Raw genomic sequence first — 7,414 nt, 5'->3', positions numbered from 1 at the left:
ATTTACACTTCATGTAAATCCCCAAAACAACAACATCAATCTATCAATCAAATGTATTTATAAAGCCCTTCTTACATCAGCTGATATCTCAAAGTGCTGTACAGAAACCCAGCCTAAAACCCCAAACAGCAAGAAATGTAGGTGTAGAAGCACGGTGGCTAGGAAAAACTCCCTAGAAACAACAGCCCTGTACAGTAATTAGAACATCAAATTCATAATATTAATATAATAAACATTTACATTTGGATATTGTCATCCATGTATAATATGAATAAAAGACCATATTCATTTTTTATATTTTTTATTCTAGGTGCTCTCTCTTTTATTTATGTTGATTGCATGGCGTTGAAAAAATGACATTGATTCAAACATGTACCATTTTACTATCAACGTTGAAATGAGGTCAAATAAATTGTGAAATACAACATAATTTCAACCATCCAATATACAGTATATTGAATATATGATGAAAAACAGACATTGGTTAAACAGTGAGAATATGCAAAAATGTCAACATCTAAAATGTGACGACGTGGATCTGATGCTGCATGTTCACCGTGTTTACAACACCTCGTGGGATTAAGTGTGTTACAACAGCCATTATAAGTAGAATATACATCGTTTTGAGGACTACATTGAAATGAGATTAATGTAGCAATTCTTCATTCTCTCTTCATTCAAAGACTCAATCATGGACAATTACTGACAGCTGCTTCGCGTGATGTATTGTTGTCTCTACCTTCTTGCCCTTTGTGCTGTTGTCTGTGCCCAATAATGTTTGTACCATGTTTTGTGCTCTTGCCATGTTGTGTTGCTACCATGTTGTTGTCTTAGGTCTCTCTTTATGTAGTGTTGTTTTCAAAGGTCTCTCTTTATGTAGTGTTGTTGTCATAGGTCTCTCTTTAAGTAGTGTTGTTGTCATAGGTCTCTCTTTATGTAGTGCTGTTGTCTTAGGTCTCTATGTAGTGTTGTTGTCATAGGTCTCTCTTTATGTAGTGTTGTTTTGTCTATCTTGTCGTGATGTGTGTTTGTCCTATATATTTATTGTTTTGTTATCCCAGCCCCAGTCCCCACAGGAGGCCTTTTGGTAGGCCGTCAGTGTAAATAATAAAGTCTAGAAAGGTTAAATAAAATGAACCTAACCCGTTAGGCAGGTTGTCATTGTATTTCAGTTGAAGTTTTACCCTAATTTCAACACTGGTGGAAATGATAATGAAACATTACCGGTTGATGACTTTTTCCAAATCCAAATGTGTTTCAAACATAGATTCAACATCACAATGCGTCGACAAATTACGATGAAACAACGTTGATTCAACCAGTTTGCGCACAGTGGGCCTGCTCTAGTCCAAACTGAGAGGAAACAGTCAAGGAATTTACAGTGTTGATCAAAGTAGGAGATGTTTATGTTTCTTACATAGAGTTTGTTCACAGGAAGAGGGATGTCAGTGTTTCTTACATAGAGCTTGTTCACAGGAAGAGGGATGTCAGTGTTTCTTACATAGAGCTTGTCCATTTGAAGTCGTCCTCCTTGATCTCAGTGAGGGTCGTTGTTCTGGAGGTCGATCATCATTAATGTGTCGGCCCGGGGACTCTCTCAGGCACGGAGAGTAACCCTGTGGATACGAGATGTCAGGAAACACATTTGAAATGTAAAATCCAATCTACCAGCTGTGTATCTCCACGTAGCAGTAAAGACGGACTCGGTGTTTACCAATAAGATCACAGAGAGATATCATGTGTAACAAGAAGTGAACTGACCCTTTGCCTTCAGCTGAATCTCAGGCAGTAGTAGGTCTTTAACATATCATAGACTCTGTCATACAAATTATTCACCGTCCAGACTCATGTAGCTACTGTACTACATTGCCGTTAAATGCAGTATGATGTAGGATAATTGAACCCTGTCTCATTTGATGGTTGATGAAGGGCTGTTCATGGTGTTGAGGTGAGTCGGTAATGGAGCATTAGGAGCCCCCAGCCCTCCCTCTGACCCTGACTGAACCTAGGAGTAGTGGCTGTGTAATAAAACGCCCTGAACCTTTAATCACTGTTACTAGCTGGCTACCACCCAGTACTCTACCCTGAACCTGTTACTAGCCGGCTACCACCCAGTACTCTACCCTGAACCTGTTACTAGCCGGCTACCACCCAGTACTCTACCCTGAACCTGTTACTAGCCGGCTACCACCCAGTACTCTACCCTGAACCTGTTACTAGCCGGCTACCACCCAGTACTCTACCCTGAACCTGTTACTAGCCGGCTACCACCCAGTACTCTACCCTGAACCTGTAACTAGCTGGCTACCACCCAGTACTCTACCCTGAACCTGTTACTAGCCGGCTACCACCCAGTACTCTACCCTGAACCTGTTACTAGCCGGCTACCACCCAGTACTCTACCCTGAACCTGTTACTAGCTGGCTACCACCCAGTACTCTACCCTGAACCTGTTACTAGCCGGCTACCACCCGGTACTCTACCCTGAACCTGTTACTAGCCGGCTACCACCCGGTACTCTACCCTGGACCTGTTACTAGCCGGCTACCACCCGGTACTCTACCCTGAACCTGTTACCAGCCGGCTACCACCCGGTACTCTACCCTGAACCTGTTACTACCCATCTACCACCCGGTACTCTACCCTGAACCTGTTACTAGCCAGCTACCACCCAGTACTCTACCCTGAACCTGTTACTAGCCGGCTACCACCCAGTACTCTACCCTGAACCTGTTACTAGCCGGCTACCACCCAGTACTCTACCCTGAACCTGTTACTAGCCAGCTACCACCCAGTACTCTACCCTGAACCTGTTACTAGCCGGCTACCACCCAGTACTCTACCCTGAAACTGTTACTAGCCGGCTACCACCCGGTACTCTACCCTGAACCTGTTACTAGCCGGCTACCACCCGGTACTCTACCCTGAACCTGTTACTAGCCGGCTACCACCCGGTACTCTACCCTGAACCTGTTACTACCCGGCTACCACCCGGAACCCTACCCTGAACCTGTTACTAGCCAGCTACCACCCAGTACTCTACCCTGAACTAGTTACTAGCCAGCTACCACCCGGTACTCTACCCTGAACCTGTTACTAGCCGGATACCACCCAGTACTCTACCCTGAACTTTAGTCACTGTTACTAGCCGGCTACCACCCGGTACTCTACCCTGAACCTGTTACTAGCCAGCTACCACCCAGTACTCTACCCTGAACCTGTTACTAGCCGGCTACCACCCAGTACTCTACCCTGAACCTGTTACTAGCCGGCTACCACCCAGTACTCTACCCTGAACCTGTTACTAGCCGGATACCACCCAGTACTCTACCCTGAACTTTAGTCACTGTTACTAGCCGGCTACCACCCGGTACTCTACCCTGAACCTTAGAGACTGTTACTAGCCGGCTACCACCCAGTACTCTACCCTGAACCTGTTACTAGCCAGCTACCACCCAGTACTCTACCCTGAACCTGTTACTAGCCGGCTACCACCCAGTACTCTACCCTGAACCTGTTACTAGCCGGCTACCACCCAGTACTCTACCCTGAACCTGTTACTAGCCGGCTACCACCCAGTACTCTACCCTGAACCTGTTACTAGCCGGCTACCACCCAGTACTCTACCCTGAACCTGTTACTAGCCGGCTACCACCCAGTACTCTACCCTGAACCTGTTACTAGCCAGCTACCACCCAGTACTCTACCCTGAACCTGTTACTAGCCAGCTACCACCCAGTACTCTACCCTGAACCTGTTACTAGCCAGCTACCACCCAGTACTCTACCCTGAACCTGTTACTAGCTGGCTACCACCCAGTACTCTACCCTGAACCTGTTACTAGCCAGCTACCACCCAGTACTCTACCCTGAACCTGTTACTAGCCGGCTACCACCCGGTACTCTACCCTGAACTTTAGTCACTGTTACTAGCCGGCTACCACCCAGTACTCTACCCTGAACCTGTTACTAGCCAGCTACCACCCAGTACTCTACCCTGAACCTGTTACTAGCCGGCTACCACCCAGTACTCTACCCTGAACCTGTTACTAGCCGGCTACCACCCGGTACTCTACCCTGAACTTTAGTCACTGTTACTAGCCGGCTACCACCCAGTACTCTACCCTGAACCTGTTACTAGCCGGCTACCACCCAGTACTCTACCCTGAACCTGTTACTAGCCGGCTACCACCCAGTACTCTACCCTGAACCTATTACTAGATGGCTACCACCCGGTATTCTACCCTGAACCTGTTACTAGCCGGTTACCACCCAGTACTCTACCCTGAACCTGTTACTAGCCGGCTACCACCCAGTACTCTACCCTGAACCTGTTACTAGCTGGCTACCACCCAGTACTCTACCCTGAACCTGTTACTAGCCGGCTACCACCCAGTACTCTACCCTGAACTTGTTACTAGCCGGCTACCGCCCGGTACTCTACCCTGAACCTTAGAGACTGTTATTAACCGGCTACCACCCAGTACTCTACCCTGAACCCGTTACTAGTCGGCTACCACCCAGTACTCTACCCTGAACCGTAGAGACTGTTACTAGCCGGCTACGACCCAGTACTTTACCCTGAACCTTAGAGACTACTTTGCCCCATGTACATAGTAGAGTCATTGAACACTAGTCACTTTAATAATGTTTGCATACTGTTTCACCCACTTCACATATACACTACATTTGGAAAGCATTCAGACCCCTGGACATTTTCCACATTTTGTTACTTTACAGCCTTATTCTAAAATGGATTAAATAATTTTTTCCCTAATAAATCTACACATAACACCTCATAATTACAACACAAAAACAGGTTTTTAGAAATGTCTGCAAATGTATAAATAAATAAAAACTGAAATATCACATTTACAGAAGTTTTCAGATGGGTATGATGCAACAAGCTTGGCAGATATGTATTTGGGGAGTTTCTCCCATTCTTCTCTGCAGATCCTCTCAAGCTCTGTCAGGTTGGATGGGGAGCGTCGCTGCACAGCTATTTCCAGGTCTCTCCAGAGATGTTTGAGCTCTGGCTGGGCCACTCAAGGACATTCAGAGACTTGTCCCGAAGCCACTCCTGCGTTGTCTTGGCTGTGTGCTTAGGGTTGTTGTCCTGTTGGAAGGTCCTGAGCGCTCTGGAACAAGTTTTCATCAAGGATCTCTCTGTACTTTGCTCTGTTCATCTTTCCCTCGATCCTGACTTGTCTCCCAGTCCCTGCTGCTGAAAAACATCCCCACAGCATGATGCCGCCACCACCATGCTTCACCGTAGGGATGGTGCCAGGTTCATCCAGACGTGACATTTGGCATTCAGGTCAAAGAGTTCAACCTTGGTTTCATCAGACCAGAGAATCTTGTTTCTCATGGTCTGAGAGTCCTTTAGGTGCCTTTTCACAAACTCCAAGTGGGCTGTCATGTGCCTTTTACTGAGGAGTAGCTTCCATCTGGCCACTCTACCATAAAGGCCTGATTGGTGGAGTGCTGCAGAGATGGTTGTCCTTCTGGAAGGTTCTCCCATCTCCACAGAAGAACTCTGGAGCTCTGTCAGAGTGTCCGGGCTCTTGGTTACCTCCCTGAGCAAGGTCCTTCTCCCCTGATCGCTGTTTGGCCGGGCGGCCAGCTCTAGGAAGAGTCTTGGTGGTTCCAAACTTCTTCCATTTTAGAATGATTTAGGTCACTGTGTTCTTGGGTACCCTTCAATGCTGCAGACATTTTTTGGTACCCTTCCCCAGATCTGTGCCTCGACACAATCCTGTCTCGGAGCTCTACTGACAATTCCTTAGACCTCATGACTTTTGCTCTGACATGCACTGTCAACTGTGGGACCTTATATAGACAGGTGTGTGTCTTTCCAAATCATGTCCAATCAATTGAATTTACCAGAGGTGGACTCCAATCAAGTTGTAGAAACATCTCAAGAATCATCAATGGAAACAGGATGCACCTGAGCTCAACTTAGAGTCTCATAGCAAAAGGTCTGACTACTTATGTAAACAAGGTATTTCTGTTTTAAATTTTTTATACATTTGCAACAATTTCTAAAAACCTGTTTTTCGCTTTGTCATTGTGGGGTATTATGTGCAGATAGATGAGGATTTAAAAAAAACATAATCCGTTTTAGAATAAGGCTGTAACGTAACAAAATGTGGGAAAATTCAAGGGGTCTGAATACTTTACAAATATATATATACATATATACACATACACACACATATATAAATACACATATACAGATATACAGTATATACAGTACATACATATACAGTACCAGTCAAAAGTTTGGACACACCTATTCATTCCAGGGTTTTTCTATATTTTTACTATTTTATATATTGTAGAATAATAGTGAAGACATGACAACTATGAAATAAAACATATGGAATCATGTAGTAACCAAAAAAAGTGTTCAACAAATTATTCTTCAAAATAGCCACCCTTTGGCTTGATGATAGCGTGGCACACTCTTGGCATTCTCTCAACCAGCTTCATGAGGTAGTCACCTGGAATGCATTTCAATTAACAGGTGTGCCTTGTTAAAAGTTAATTTGGGGAATTTCTTTCCTTCTTAATACGTTTGAGCCAATCAGTTGTGTTGTGACAAGGTAGGGGCAGAAGATAACCCTATTTGGTAAAAGACCAAGTCCATATTATGGCAAGAACAGCTCAAATAAGCAAAGATTATTTTATTTATTTTTTTACTTTTGGATTATGTTGGTATTGTTTTGCATTGCTACGTATTATTACTGTACTGTTGGAGCTAGAAACACACATTTCACCTGCAATAACATCTGTGAATCTGTGTATGTGATCAATAAACTTTTGATTTGATACCCAGATCAGAGCACTGCACCACCCTAAGGGCAGTGACAGCCAGTCGTCATCCACTTCCTGCATCATGATGTCATGTTACCTCATGAAGTCCAGGATGTCGATTGGCTGGTAAGGTTTGGCGTGGGAGAGCGCCAGAAGACAGCAGGAAGGCTCTCATGGTAGTGGGCCAATAGGAAACAAGAGGACACAAGGGTTTGAGAAAGACCAAAACACTAAAAGACCTCAATGATATGAGAAGAAATCTGTACTAAATTTGTTGGGGTGTTGCTTTGCTATCCTCTATGTGAAAGACATAGAGCCATGGCTATTAAACTGGCGGGCCGCGGGCCAGATCCGGGCCGTTTATTCATTTAGCCTGGCCTTTTGATCAATTCGGAAATCTGAACATGAGTAAAATACATGCACAAAACACTATTAGTGTGTTTTCTAGCGTTTTTTTTATCTAGATTTAGGTTTTTTAGAGCCTATGTGGCATGTTGACTCTTTTTTTTCTCCCTATGAAGATGGACGTAGCGTTTGAACGGTTTAAGTAGCAAAATATTATGGCCCCATCCCTGAAAGCTACAATTGTCTTCTGTTCT

At 44.7% G+C, this 7,414-nt stretch overlaps 1 long non-coding RNA gene across 1 annotated transcript; it reads right to left on the bottom strand.

Moving 5' to 3' along the window:
• Positions 1-1,235: 1,235 nt before the first annotated feature.
• LOC115207059 (uncharacterized) lies at positions 1,236-7,055 on the bottom strand. The gene is made up of 2 exons (XR_003880897.1): positions 6,913-7,055; positions 1,236-1,616 (listed from the first exon to the last, which is right to left on the bottom strand). It is a non-coding gene; the product is annotated as an uncharacterized LOC115207059 (long non-coding RNA).
• Positions 7,056-7,414: the final 359 nt, after the last annotated feature.

This window comes from Salmo trutta, chromosome 14 (genome assembly GCF_901001165.1).
Source record: "Salmo trutta chromosome 14, fSalTru1.1, whole genome shotgun sequence".
In the NCBI taxonomy this organism is placed as follows: domain Eukaryota; kingdom Metazoa; phylum Chordata; class Actinopteri; order Salmoniformes; family Salmonidae; genus Salmo; species Salmo trutta.
This window is presented reverse-complemented; position numbering and strand designations above follow the sequence as displayed.